The sequence below is a fragment of the Uranotaenia lowii genome, chromosome 3 (genome assembly GCF_029784155.1).
Source record: "Uranotaenia lowii strain MFRU-FL chromosome 3, ASM2978415v1, whole genome shotgun sequence".
NCBI lineage: Eukaryota > Metazoa > Arthropoda > Insecta > Diptera > Culicidae > Uranotaenia > Uranotaenia lowii.
The window spans coordinates 257834039-257848616 of NC_073693.1; the positions used below are offsets into that span (position 1 = coordinate 257834039).

At 36.0% G+C, this 14578-nt stretch overlaps 1 pseudogene; it reads right to left on the reverse strand.

Annotated features, from left to right (window-relative positions):
* The window catches only part of LOC129753330 (T-box transcription factor TBX2-B-like), a 96910-nt pseudogene that overhangs the window by 1141 nt on the left and 81191 nt on the right, over positions 1 to 14578 (reverse strand).

A 14578-nucleotide genomic window follows, 5' to 3' on the forward strand; every position in this document is an offset into this window, starting at 1 on the left:
AAATAAGTGTCCAGGAAACTTTACATAGAATTAAGTGTTTACTAAAGGTTTGAAGCAATATGAGGCCCTTGGAACCAAATGGGTATACGTTAAGGTAGCCAGATTGCCCGGATATTTATTGAAAAAATCGTCAAAAGTCCGATCCGGCCCGGTTGCCCGAAATAATTCACTTCATTTGCCAAAACAAACTAAATAAAATGAAATTGTGTTTTTGAAATTTTTATTCATGCTTTCAAATAGAATTTTTTTGAGCAAATTTTAAGGAAATAACCATGAAAAGTTTTTTGAATCCCTGAATAAAAACTGCTGATAAATGCTGACGACAAAAAATTTTCTTTCAAGTTTTTTTTTCTTGATTTTTTGTTAAGAAATTCCTGGATTTTGAGACAATTTACCTGGATATTATCCGGGTTTTTGGTCGACAATTTTGAAATCAAATGCCCGAATTTTGCCACGTTCTTAGATAAAATATCTCGGATTTGTCCGGCTCGGGTAAGTGCTAAAAGCGAATAAAAGCAAATTTCGAGAAAACACGCTTTTAATTTGTCATTTTTACCAATTTTCCATATATTTAAAAAAAAACTCTTTTCTTTCGAATAAAATAGTATGCATATAATATTCTAAAAATCTGAAAAATCATGAAATATAGTCGAAATATAAGAATCGATTGACATTATTAAATCAAAATCGACCATTTTCACACTTATGATACCCTTTTGGCTCTAAGAGCCTCATATAAATTTAAATGAATTTTTAGTTAAGCCTTACAACAACATCAAGTCAAAAGCTAATAGCTTTTTAACTATCCAAATTTTCATTTTTTCAATAGATTTTCTGAAAATTTGCTTAGGGGGGCGTTGAGCTCGAAAATTTTGCAAAAGGGGGCGGTGAGTGAAAAAAGTTTGAAAACCACTGCACTATGACAATAAACCTTCGTTAGGGCTTTTGATAAAAAACTGGATTTTTATGTTTCTCCCGAACGAAATGTCTCAAAATCCCACACAAACTTCAGGCTCGTTGAGCGACCCCTCCTCGTGATCCGATCTGACCCAAATTTGGCATGAGATCTTGTACTAGGCCTAGGACAATTTCACAAGTTTTAAATTTGCCGTACAAATTTGGGCAGTCTAATCCACACACGCATTCACTCCATGACAGTTCATAGGAAGCCAAGGCGTCGGGGTATACTAAGCGTACTCTGAATTGGAGATTTTTCGAACTAATTAATCTTAATAATACATGTAAGCACACACTTTAGCAGAAACTGCAGTGAATCCGTCCACCCATGGTGGATATCCAACATAGATTCATACAGAACATCAAAAGAATTTTATCGCTGCTGATGTGCTTCAATGGAAAATTGAAATTATATTTATCATGTTCCTCTTTTCATTTCTTCGAAAATGCTCGGATTTTGCAAGGTTTTTCAAAATTATTCGGAATTGTCCGGCCCGGGTACGTGCGATTAAAAATATGAAATACTTATTAGAGTTATTTTGTTTGTTTTAATAAGCGTCCTCTTTTAGATGCCTTTGTTTCCCCTACTTATGTTTTGCTTAAAGCATTGCAATCATCACAATGATCACAATCTACGAAATTTTCTTCAATGTAAATACCGTAAACATAAGCTGATGTTGTTGTATGTAAACATGGCTTTATTTTTGTTTCGTGAAAGTTCGAGAAAGTCTTTCATCTCATTCGCCGGAAGCCACCTATGTCTATATCCGCCTAGTATCAACCTAAAAATAAAGATACTACGCTTGCTACAATTCATCACCGATAAATCGCTGTCGGTGCCTAAAAATAATCGCAAAACATTCCATCAGACTCTCTCGTCCGGATTCCGACCGATTCTAAACCCGGCTGCTGAAATCCCTATATAATAATTCACATCTCGTTAAGAAATGTACGTATAGCTAGTCCTGGTTGGAATCCGGAAAGCTTCCCATCACTCACGGATGCTTGAGGCAGGCAAGCGCAGCTTGTTGTTTCTATTTTTACTGGTGATTTGTGACATAAAAGCAATTTCCAGCGGCGGAATGCCGCGATGCCGATGCCGTTTTGCCCGATGGCGACGGAAATGTTTCAGATTACCCTGAATCAGCCAGCAGCTCAGGAAGCATAAATTTTGACTTTGGCCTGGGCCTGTTTGAATGTCGGCTAGCTAAAAACTTTTGCCATTTTTGGATTGAAAAATACATTTGTTTTAAAATTATGATCGATTTTTTTTTTCAATTTGGCCCTTCATTCAATTTGTCTTTCATTCCACAGTAAGATATATTCTGCTTCCACCTTCAAATGGCCAACACACGGCTGCTCAGTAAAGTGATTCGAATTTTCCGACGCTTATTAAGGCAAAACATGTGTCACTAATGTGTCTTGTTACCCGATTCTAAATCTCACACGTCCCTTGGTTTTGCTGAGAAATGACAGATATTCAACTGGAAATAGACTTGTACCATTAATACTTGGGCGTGCCGAAAACAACTGACTGAATTCAAGATTTCTCGATCTGAAAAATTGTTTCTTTAAAGTACAAGTCAAATATTTTCAAAATACTCAAAAAAATGTTTCTGCCACACTTCGAAAATTTACCATGAGAAAAACGATTATTATTTCAAGATAATCAAGTATTTTAATTAAATTTAATATAACGAATATTTTACATGTTGCCAATTGATAAATGAGGTTTTTTCTACTTTTTATTTAGCTCGAATACTTTAAGTGAATCATTTAATCGTCCATCGATTATTTCATTCGAACCGTAACCTTAACACGTCCCAGGAGACGACTGTTTTGTGCGTCAAAGATTTGTGCTGAAACCATTCTTGGTCGTTGTCAATTTGTCGGATATACTGGGTACCTACTAGAACAGAGGAGAGCGTGAGAGAAATGTGGGTCCATTACAGGATCCCAACCAAACGAACGTGTGAGAGGGTGGGTTGGATGTTTCTAGAAGGAAGTTCGTAGCCGGAGTAGAAAATTACCATCTGCTTCCATAACGGGGTGTGGAAGCAATTTGGAGGAAACGTCGGGTGATGTGGGTGGTTTTTCCTTTGGCAGGAGTATTCTACGAGTCGAAATTGAAACTGCCGGCTGATTTGTGGCGAATATTAAACATGGAAGGAAAGATTAAGTTGTCAGATTGCATACTGTTGTATGTATGACGAATTGTTAGGATTTCTCGGGATAGAAAACAAAGCAAATTTATAGATCCAGCTATGATGTAATACACGATTAGATGATTATCTTGTAAAATTGATAGTTTTATGAAGATTTATGAAGTTTGGTTACAAGATAAATAGACTTGACGAAGTGACATTTCCAGAAAGAGCTGTTATTTTCGATGACGTTAATCTCCCCCGCTTTCAGCGTCACTGCTGCGTCAATGAACATTAGCGAAAAGATTACCTTCACTATTGGCTTTATCCAAAGATGTGAGATAAACAAATTATAATATTTGAAGAATCTAAATCGGCCAAACCTTAATATACCTATGTATAAAAATGGATTTCTGTCTGTCTGTTCCCTATAGACTCGGAAGCTACTGAACCAATTTGCTTGAAACTTGGCAGATGGCGGTATTGGAGGCAGGGGAAGGTTCTTATTATGGTTTGAAGCACCTCTTTCTCTCTCATGAAGAGGGGGAGGGGCCTCCCAAACAAAAGACTATTGTTTGCATAACTCGAGAACCAATCCTAATTTGGCGTGGGGGGTGTTTTGGTTCGAGGAATACATCTACGAATATAAGGTATCCCTCCTTCCTTTCATTGGGAAGATAGGAAGGGGTGGAGGACATTGGAACCAAATTTGGCATGGGAGGATATTGGAACACAAGATATGTTTCTATGGTCATTTTTGACCCCTCCCTTTTTAGTGGGGATATAGGCAGGGAGGGAGGAGTTCTTGTGTACATTTTTATTGCATAACTTGAAAACCATTCAAGCAAATATAACCAAATTTGGCTTGGAGAAGTATTTGGGTACGAGTAAAGTTACAATGAATATTTAATACCATTATCTCCTTTTTGTGGAGTGATAGAAAGGGGAGAGTGGGCTCCTTTACATTTTCCAGCAAAATTGGAAAACTTTCAAATCATATGGATCTAAATTTGGCATGGGAAAGTGTTTAAATACGGGAAATGTTTTTATAGTATTTTGAAAACTCTCCGTTCTTCCTGTGGGGAAATTTTATGGTGGGATTTTTTACATCACTCGAGAACTTAACCATCAAATGGAACCGAATTTGGCTTGGTAGAGTATTTGAGTAGTTACGAGGAATGTTTCTATGAATATTTGGTACTACTGCCTTCTTCCAGTGGATGATAGTAAGGAAAGAAGGGGGCTCCGTTGCATTTTTTCGCATAACTCTAGAACTAATCGAGCAAATGGAAACAAATTTGACAAGGGAAATCATTTGGGTACGAGAAATGATTCTATGGAATTGTACAGACTCTTCTGTCTTGCAGTGTGGAGAGGAGAGGGACAGAGGCGATCGCATATAAATGGGGAGGACACAATTTGAACAATTTTTGGAAACTACTGAACCGATCAGCGTGAAATTTAGGGTGTAGCCATTTTCAAGACCGGAAATGGTTTCTACAATACTTTCAAACCGTTCCTAATACGAAAAAGGAGGGCTTCCATACAAAATTACTAAAAATTTTACACAATTCGTATAGTTTTTAGAAACTACTGAACAGATTAACGTGAAATTTGGTGTGTAGCAGTATTCAAGACCGGGAATGTTTTCTACAATACTTTCAAACCCTTCCAAATCCTAAAAATGGGGGTGGTCCCATACAAAATTTACAAAATTTGACACAATTTGAACATATTGAGGAAACTACTGATCCGATCAACTTTTAATTTGGTGTGCAGCCGTATTTAACACTGGGAACGCTTTCTATAATACATTCAACCCTTTCCGAATTTGAAAGGAGGGGGGTTCCATACAAAATCAACAAAAATTTGACTCAATTCAACATTTTTGAAGTTACTGAACCGTGAAATCAACGTGAAATTTGGTGTATACTTTCAAACCCCTCCGAATCCAAAACGAGGTTGGGGGGGCTCCCATACAAAATGAAAAAAAATTGACAAAATTTTAACAATTCTCGAAAAATTTTTGTTAAAAATTGGTAAACATAGACGTTTGACATAATGAGATGATTTATTTAATTGACAAATAAGTTTAAACAAAATTAGATGATATATAGTATTGATAGACGCCTCAATAAATGTAATAAAGACCCCGATTGTTTTTGGCAACATTCGATTTCGAATCGAAAATGGCAACATTTGCTCGATAAGTTCTCGAGTATTGCAAAAAATTATATGGACGCGACCTTCCCAATACCCACTTAAATAAAGACAGGGTACCAGAGAGGCATATTTTTCGTAAAGAACTACACTATAATGTCATGTTAGGTTCCGTTTGCATGTTCACTTAACGAATTTTTCATTGTTTGTCATGCCCTCTCCCTGCTTTCAGAGAGAGGGACTGGTCTCAAACTATTCTGGGAGCCTTCTTTGGCGCCGAAAACCTTCTTCTTCCGAATTTCACACAAATTGGTTCATTATTTTATTTACATAGTATTCCTTCTGGATACTGGGTTCGCCGTAGAGTCGCGCGAGCTCGTGGTTCATCCTTCGCCTCCACACTCCGTTCTCCTGTACGCCGCCAAAGATGGTTCTTAACACTCGTCGCTCGAATACCCCGAGTGTACGCAGGTCCTCCTCGAGCAATATCCAGGTATCGTGTCCGTAGAGAACAACCGGTCTAATGAGCGTCAAATTGGTTCAGTAATATTTAAATCTACAGGGAACGGACAGACAGATGGTAGGACAGATAGAAAGAAATTTGTTTTCATATATGTATTTACACTAGCTGACTCGGTGTGTTTTGCTACACCTTCTTAAAATTAATGAAACTTGTAAAAATTATTTGAATCATGATTTTTTTTGCAGGTGTTATTTTAAATAAATTTCAGTATTTAAAAATTAAAACTGAAGCTGGACTTTCAAATTACAATACAAAGATTAGTTCATAAACTTGATTTGTTTTCCCAAATCTGATATTTTCATCGTGTTTTAAAAGTATCATGAGTACTTTTATTATGGCAAATTTTTTTTTGATTAGATTATAGTCGTTTTACCATCTTTATGGCTTTATCACTTTATCAACGTTACAGTTGGCGGATCGTTATTGAAAAACTTATCCGGTACAACTGTGTTCGATGTTTACTCTTGGGCTCGAACTCGCGGACATCGGCTCAGGAGACAACAGACTTGCCAACTGAGCTATATCACAAGCCCATTTATGCCAAAATGTATGTTTAATTTGTATGGATTTTCCACCCTTTCCGTCTTACAAAATGAGGAGAGCTCACAAACTATCATAATAACAATTTTAGTTCCAAAATATCGCCATATATCTCATTTGGCGCCATTGGTTTGTTAAGCTTTCGAGTTAATCCAAATAAAAAAGTGCCTTTTCCGAATCTGTCCTGAATATTTCAGCATTTTCTTGATCGATTCTGAGTTATTCAAACATTTGTATTTTGTTTGGGACGCCTTTTCCCTCCTCTCTGTAAGGGGGAGGGGTTTCGAATCACAATAGAAACCTTCCTTAGGGGCTGTCCATTAATGATGTCACGCAAAATTTGGAAATAATTTACCCCCCCTCCCCCCTCCGTCACATATTGTCACAAATTCCGTAACCCCTCTTTTGTATTACGTCACGTTTCCCTAACCCCCTCCCCCCCTGGAGTAAAATTCAACTCATAGAAATTTGAGTAAAAATGTTGCTTTTTTAAATTCATCAGTTTTATTCAAAGAATTGATAAAAAGGTTAACAACTTTTAACAAGCCTACCATTACATTAGCCAAGCCTAACACATTTCAATCATGAGTCCAAGGATTATGTTGATGACTTTCAATATCAATGACCAAATCTCTATCCAACCATCCAAATCTAGTTTCTCTTCTTCAATCCATTCGCAATCCAAATCTTCTCCACAGGTTAGAATAGCCAAGTAATCCTGTTCACGTTTTGCCACAATTTAAGTGGGAAGGACTTTCCTGAGTGTTGCAGTGAAAGTGTTCTTGCGAACTTTCTTATGCTAATAAAATTTACCAGAAGTGATTACGTGAGTATTATTATTCATTAAATGAATGGTGCAAGTATAGTTTTATTGAATTTAGGATAAAATTATTTGCTATTGTTTTGCTGCGTTTTTTTTTTGTAATGATAAGTGATGTCACGCTCAAGCTGACTCCCCCTCCCCCCCCATGTCACAAATTGTCACAAAAATCAAAACCCCCCCTCCCCCCCTAACGCGTGACATCATTTATGGACGGCCCCTTACCTGCCAAGTTTTAATCAATCAAATCAATTCTGTAGTTTCCGAGTCTATACAAAGCAAATTTGTTTTTGCTGGTTTTTGTCCCTTCCCCAGCAAACTTAATTGCTGGTTTCAATCTGAAAAAAGGATTTTTTTTAAATCTAGAAAATTTTAAATTTCGTTTGATATTATCAACTTTGTTTATTTCCGACACACGTTGTATGAGGAATCCGAAAATTTTTCCAAGATCTATCAGAGGCAAGAAACAACAGCTCTCAATTATGTTTTGGCCCACCAGTTGCTTTTTAAAGTCGTTTTTCGGCTGGAAAAAAAGATTGTTAATACTTCAACTGAGATACTTAAAAAAACTTATCTATAGATTAATTACCACGATTAGTTTTTTAGGAAGTTCTGCGAGACAAATTGTATAGGACTGTTTTAGGACAACTAACAGAACTAGAAAAAAGAAATTTATTTTAGTTATGCTTTGTAGTCCGTGTTTAAAGTACATATTTAAACGATCAACTCACCGAAAAATTCTTCTGGGCGAAAAGAATTTCACCTTTAAAAATAACACAAGTTCCAATTTTGATCGATTGCTGGTTTTCAGCAATGCAGATCAAGTGCTGGAAAAATCAGCTAGACGGAGAATGTTTGCTGGATTTTTAGCAAAATTTGGATTGCTGGACGTTTTCAGCATTTTTTTTGTGCTGGAAATTAATGCAAAAATTTGCTGTGTTGAAGACAGACAGACAGAAATCTACTATTATAAAGTGACGGACAAAACTTTAAGACCACTTCTCACCAAAATCAAATCAAGTTTTAATACCTACTTTAGGGTTGAAATATTGATGTTCTTATTTGTTTAATATATTTTGGGCTAGACCACTGGTGGAATCTTATTTGATTAAAGCATAGTTATAAACTCCACAAACAACTCCATACAACTTGCAAGTTTTTGGGAAATCCTAAAATTGAATGGACCTTATATAATATAAATAAAAATGGCGTGACACTTTTACTATGTCACCACTCATAACTTTGCTTTGATGAACTTTTCCGATCGATCATTTAGCTATGGTTTATTCGTCTTTATGGGCATGATATTCAACTGACAACTCTTTGCATACTGGCCATGTGGTTCAGGAGGTGTTGGGGACAAAAGGGTCCAGCTAGACCCCAACGTAGATAAATTCTACTTTTTTGATCACAAATGTTAAATCGTTAATCTTGATGTCAAAAACCAACCACAAATTGTCGAGAAGATTCAAGACACGGCTTTGAGTCAATATTTTGATGGAGGCTGTTGTTGCCCTTCAGTACTCATTCTAGCATCGATTCTTCCAACTTATGACAATTATTTTCTCGCTTACTTTCAGCTACTCAGTTCAAAGTGGCGGTTCTAAGTTGTCGCCAAAACCGCACTTACTCAGTTCTGACTAAACAGCCTTTACTCAGATCTGACTAACTGCCCTTTTTGCGACTTCTGAATCAGGGTTACTCAGAATGCGTGAATGATTTCGGAACGGTTTTTGACCGGATTTTTTATGCTGTAAAAGTAAAAACTTGCGTATAATCGTGGAAAGTAATGATGGATTTGTTGGTTCAATAAATAACAAGTCGAAATATTGCACATAAATAATTATTTAAAAAAAATTGTTATGTATTTAGAACCATTTCATTTTTATGTTTGTCCCGCTGGGTTTCGTCTCCTGCGAGACCTGCGGGGACCAATGCACCTCGGATTCGAGAAAAAGTCATCGCAATTCACTGTAAAATGAGTAAATTTAATAATTAGATTACTGTTAAAAATGTACATTTACCATCTAAATTTTCAAATTCTTTGTTGTGGAAAACATACAGTCGACTGCCTCACACAAACTGATCCAAATTTACTCAGTTTTCACCTTCAAGCATTCAAATTCGCTGAGTGCCTGAGCTGCGCCATACAAGAGGCGATGTCTGAGTCAAAAGGAGTCGTTCTCTGAGTATTTCAAAACTAGCGAGTTGATAAAACCATCATCAAACATGATACCAAAGACTTGAAATAAAATTCCTACCCTCTCCAAAAATAAAGACCCCTATTCATTGTAGTGTCTCATAAACAGAAAATGACCAGTCCTGGAGGTCTGGAGAGAACCCTACCGGTGTTTACCGATTTTGGTGAGAAGAAGTCTTAAAGTTTTGTCCGTCACTGTATATCCAGATATATTAAGCTAGCCAGATTGCCCGGTTTTATCCGGGTTTGCCAAGATTTTATTTACTTTGACCGGATATTGCCCAGATTTTGATCGACAATTTTGATACAAATGCTCTGATTCTGCCATAGAAAATTAAAAAAATCGAGCTGCAATTATGAACGGCACAATTGTATAGAAATTAGAAGCACGTGAGTGAGAGTCACTTCGACTTTGAACTTCCATAACTTTTTACTCTGATGATAAATTTTGATCAAATTTTCTGCGTAAGATAGATCAACTATCAAACTATTATATCACAAAGTTTGAGCTTTTTGAAGTTTCTGTGGCTTTAGTTACAGTAATTATACAAAAATCAGACTTTTTAAACTTTTACCATTCAAAAGGCAATATCTCATAAACTACGTTACGCTTTTTATTGAAATTTCACTGAGGAATTGTTGAAATATGAAGTTAGCATGTCTAAAGTTTTTGAAAAGTTCAATCGATGGGATCAAATGTTAAGCTGGGAACTATATTTCAGGCATGGACCTAAAAATGTACCAAATCCTACAAATTTGGAGACTTCGAGTGACTGAAATTGTAATGTTTAATTCTGTAGAATAAAGTTTGATAGTAAAATATTGGACATTTCAGTTATGCTTTGAGGCTAGTGGCTTGCGGCTAGCGAAAAAATCGAGATATCTCGTGTTCGGTCAACAATGAGTTAACACTTAAATATCATTCATATAATCATGTATGTTTATGACTTAAGATAGAGAAAATTTTTGAAATATTTCGTTTTTCAGAATGTATGCAGCATCCTGTCGATTTTTATTTAAACAGCTGTATAGAGAAAAATAATGTCACAATTTACTTTTCACTGGATTCATGTCTGTATAAGCCTCTGTTCTGCGTTTCAACAGCTCATAGTTTGCTTGTACTCGCTATTATAAAGAGACTTTCTGCGGAGCCTAAGCACTCTCTATAAATTATTATCCAAGTTACTTGATGAGCTAATTTCGTTTTTAAATCTACTTAAATGTTACCATTTCGTAACGATCTGTGTGCCACCAGCTGCCTCGCTTCCTGGTAAACTCTGCTGACAACAATAATGATAGCTAACCGTGGGCCTTGCCATGACGCGAACCTCTCGGTCGGCTTTCAAGTTCAAACCGGGCACGTTCACACAAATGGCGGTAAGGGCAAGAATTTTCGCGGCGGCCCTCCCCCGGCGACCGTCGTAGGGATGGAAATATTTTCCCCAACCTTCAGTGGGCTCCTGCTTCTTCTCTTCGTCTTCTATCGAACTTATTACATACGCAAATGTGAATTCAAACGAGCCAAAGTAGGAGAGGAGGGTCGTGGAAGAAATATTGTGCCAACATGTGCACTGAACCGAACCGGTTGCGGTTGCGAAACCATAATTAAATTTTGTTTTCCACTCGTTCCTCCCATTTTGTATGCGGTATTCTGGCGGGTTTCCAATAACGATGGGTGCGACGGGCCCTCCGGAAAGAGAGGAAAACCCTGGTCCCGCAACAATCGATGCCGAGGAATATAATCGATTGGTTCGGACGAGGTGCCTTGTATTTCCGAGCAAAAGTACCGGACAAAAATAGAATTTATGATAGGTATATCTCGAAACCCCTTTTAAACCGTAAGCAATTACTCTTCTCGGACCGTTCGAATTATTCACGAAAACAATTGCCGGCCTTCCATTTAAGAGATTAAACGGTTTCCTAATAACCATGGTGTTTAAAGGCATTTTTGTATGTAGAGTATGGTGGGACAAAAGAACGATCTCTTTTCTAGTTTTAGAGAAGTTTGCAATTATTTACAAAAAATAAATAAATAACATTTGATTCTGAAGGCATTTATTTATTTATTTTAAATTACGAAGTAAACCGGATGAATTCTTTGAAAGTATCAGTAAATAACTGTAGCTATAACTTAAGCTTGCCAGATTGCCCGGTTTTATACGGGTTTGTACGGATATTTGATGCAAATTTTCGAGAAAATCCGGTCCGGCCCGGTTGCCCGGATATCGTGAAAAAAGTCCGGATATTACCCGGTTTTTTTCACAATTTTCACAAAGAAATAAAAAAAAATCAAAGTTTTTGAGTAAGTTTCAGGAAAATCGATTAACGGTATGGAAATTTTCAACGGTTGTTTCGAATAATTTCGCTGATTTACTTTTATAAACCTTTAAATATTTAAGTATTCCAAAAAGTTTTTGGAAGTCTGCAATTACATTAATAAAATATTAATTTCATTTTTTTGCATTTTTTCTTTGCTTTTTTATATAATAACACCTAAAATTTTGCCCGGTTTTTGCCCGGTTTTTGGATTTGGAAAATTGAAATCCATGCCCGGATTTTGCCAGGTTTTTTTGAAAAAATGCCCGGAATTGCTAGGCCCGGATGGGAGTGGAAAAAATTCTGGCAACCTTACTATAACTAATACCTATAGTCTCCAAAGGGTAAAAATTTAAAATGACGGGGCGTAAATAACCATCCATGAAGCAGAATATTCAGTTAAATAAATAAATCGACCGTAGTATGTTCTCGTGATGAATGCGCAAGATTTTATCACACACGAGCTGTTCTTTCGACTCCATTTCCGCGAGTATTGATGCCAGGACTTTAAAATTTGCAGGATGTAAACAATGTACTATGAACTAAATCCACCCAAACTTTCATTTAATTCTACCCAACGGTTAAAAAGTTAGAGTTATTTTATATTATGGTTAATTCACCGTGGACATCCTTTAATCTATTTTTCGACAAACTTATTTTCTGTTTGTTTATACTGTTTCCATGGTGTAAAAAGCCGTGAAGTAGGCAAGCAATTCCAATATGTAAATATGCATATTCCTTTAAAATAAAGGAGGTGGAAATGTTCATGTCGGAAACTAAAACGTTTGGTGTCGAAAACTAGACCATCGAGAAATTTTAGAAAAAAGAATTAAAAAACTTTGTTTTGAGACTTTTGACTAATGAAAAAGGTAGACAGTATAGAAAAGTGTCTGATTCATAGAACCAATCATATTTGAGATGAAAAACTTTAGTTAATTTATTTATTTGGTTTTTCTGACAAATACAGCAAAAACTGTCGAAACCTAGGTTGTTTGCCCAAATAAAAGAATTTAGGAAGCTTAGAAAAACAAATTTAAAACTTTAAAGCTTTAAAACAAATACCGATACTTTCTGAAAATTAGTTCATGTCTAATTTGTATTGTAGTTCGAAATTTCAGCTGCATTTCTCATTTTTAGAGGTGACTTTTGATTTATGTTGTAATTTGATTTTTAACCATGCTCATAAAACAATGGAAATTTGAATAACTTTTAGAAATTATCTTTCAAAGCGAATGGTGAGTTTTAAATCAACACTTTCAAGCTCCTCAAAAAAAAACAATTCTTAACACTCAACAACATTCAATTTTTTAACATACATATGTTTGAAAATTTATCACCAACTGCACAATATGGTTCACCAGAAGCATAACGACACCGGACGCAACTTCCCTATAAAGTAAACGAGGTGTAACAAGCAACACATACGGAAATCGGAACGGAATCCGCACTAGGCAGCTGCTCTTTCCTCGGAATCGTATGCCTTCTTCGCGGTTGACCGGGTTTATCGTGATATATTTATTTGAGCACGTACGGTACATTGTAGTATTTACGAGCCAATATCGAGAATTCCGGCGTGGTGGCGGCATTACGTGCGGCCCCATTGCATAATGTCGTTGTGGATCGGATATACAATATTGACACCGAGAAAGCCTCGGTGTTGTCAAATGGCCTAGCCGATTTTAATGATACATACATATATGCATTAAGTGGCCTTACAATGTGTGCCAGCTTTTGACCGAAAATTTCCCAATTGTCCCTCGGGTCACTGATATCGAAATATTGAATTCCTGAATGCAAAACTCACTTAATCGCCGACTGTATGTTTGAAAAAATATGAAAGGATAAGGTTCTCTAATAGAGGAAATCTACGTCTTTTTGCGTCATGATCTAGAGAAGTACTAGAGTGTATGTTTTTATAAAATAAACTGTCTCAACTATAAAGAGATCAAGAAAAGATCAATTGTCTATAAATCTCAAGTAATGAGCAATTGATCCTCAAAAAAATACTTACAATATCATAAGGTACGATTTTTGGTTGAAGGTAGATAGAGGTTCACTTAATATACTCCATTTATTCAGTCACTATCGCAAAAATTTATACGAAACTAGCTGATCCGGTGTGCTTTGCTACACCTTTCAGAAGTTATTGAAATTTTTGGTACTTAGTTATTAACTTTCCATTTCTTTGCACAAAATTTTAAAATTCAATTTCAAAATTATTAAAATGTTTTTTTCTAAAAAAAATTCATTTTTTTTAATTTGAAATCTTTATTAATTTTTTTTAATCCGTGTTTTAATCCTTTTTATGACTCTGGATTTCTTTGCTTCATAAGATTATAGCTTATGCCGAAATATTTTTTTTGTATATGAAATCTTCGTTGTCCCTTTATAATGTGCAGAGGGTTTCAAACTATCATAGATACATTTTTTTGTTACAAAATAACGTCACGGGACACTTATTTTACCTATTCGTTCTCGAATTATTATACAAATTGTTAGAGTGACCATTTACCCCATTCCTTTATCCCTAATGGAAGGAAGGGAAGTCTTATAACATCCGAAAAACACTTCTTGTATACAAATACAATCCCATGTCATATACGGCTCCATTTTCGATAAGTTCTCGAGTTATTCAAATAATGGGTGACCCTCTCCCCACTTTATATCTCCCCTTTGGCAAGAGAAGGGTGTCTCAAACCATCGAAGAAACATTTCCCGTACACAAACATGCTTCAAACATACAAATTTGATTCCGTTTTTTTCGATTAGTGTATGAGTGACCCTCTACCCACTTTTTATCGTTCCACTGAATGGAGGGAAAGGTTGCTTAACCACAGGAAAAAACATTTCTTGTGATCGAATACTCTATAATTCAAAAATTGGTTTATTTACTTTATTAGTTATCGAGCTATGCTATA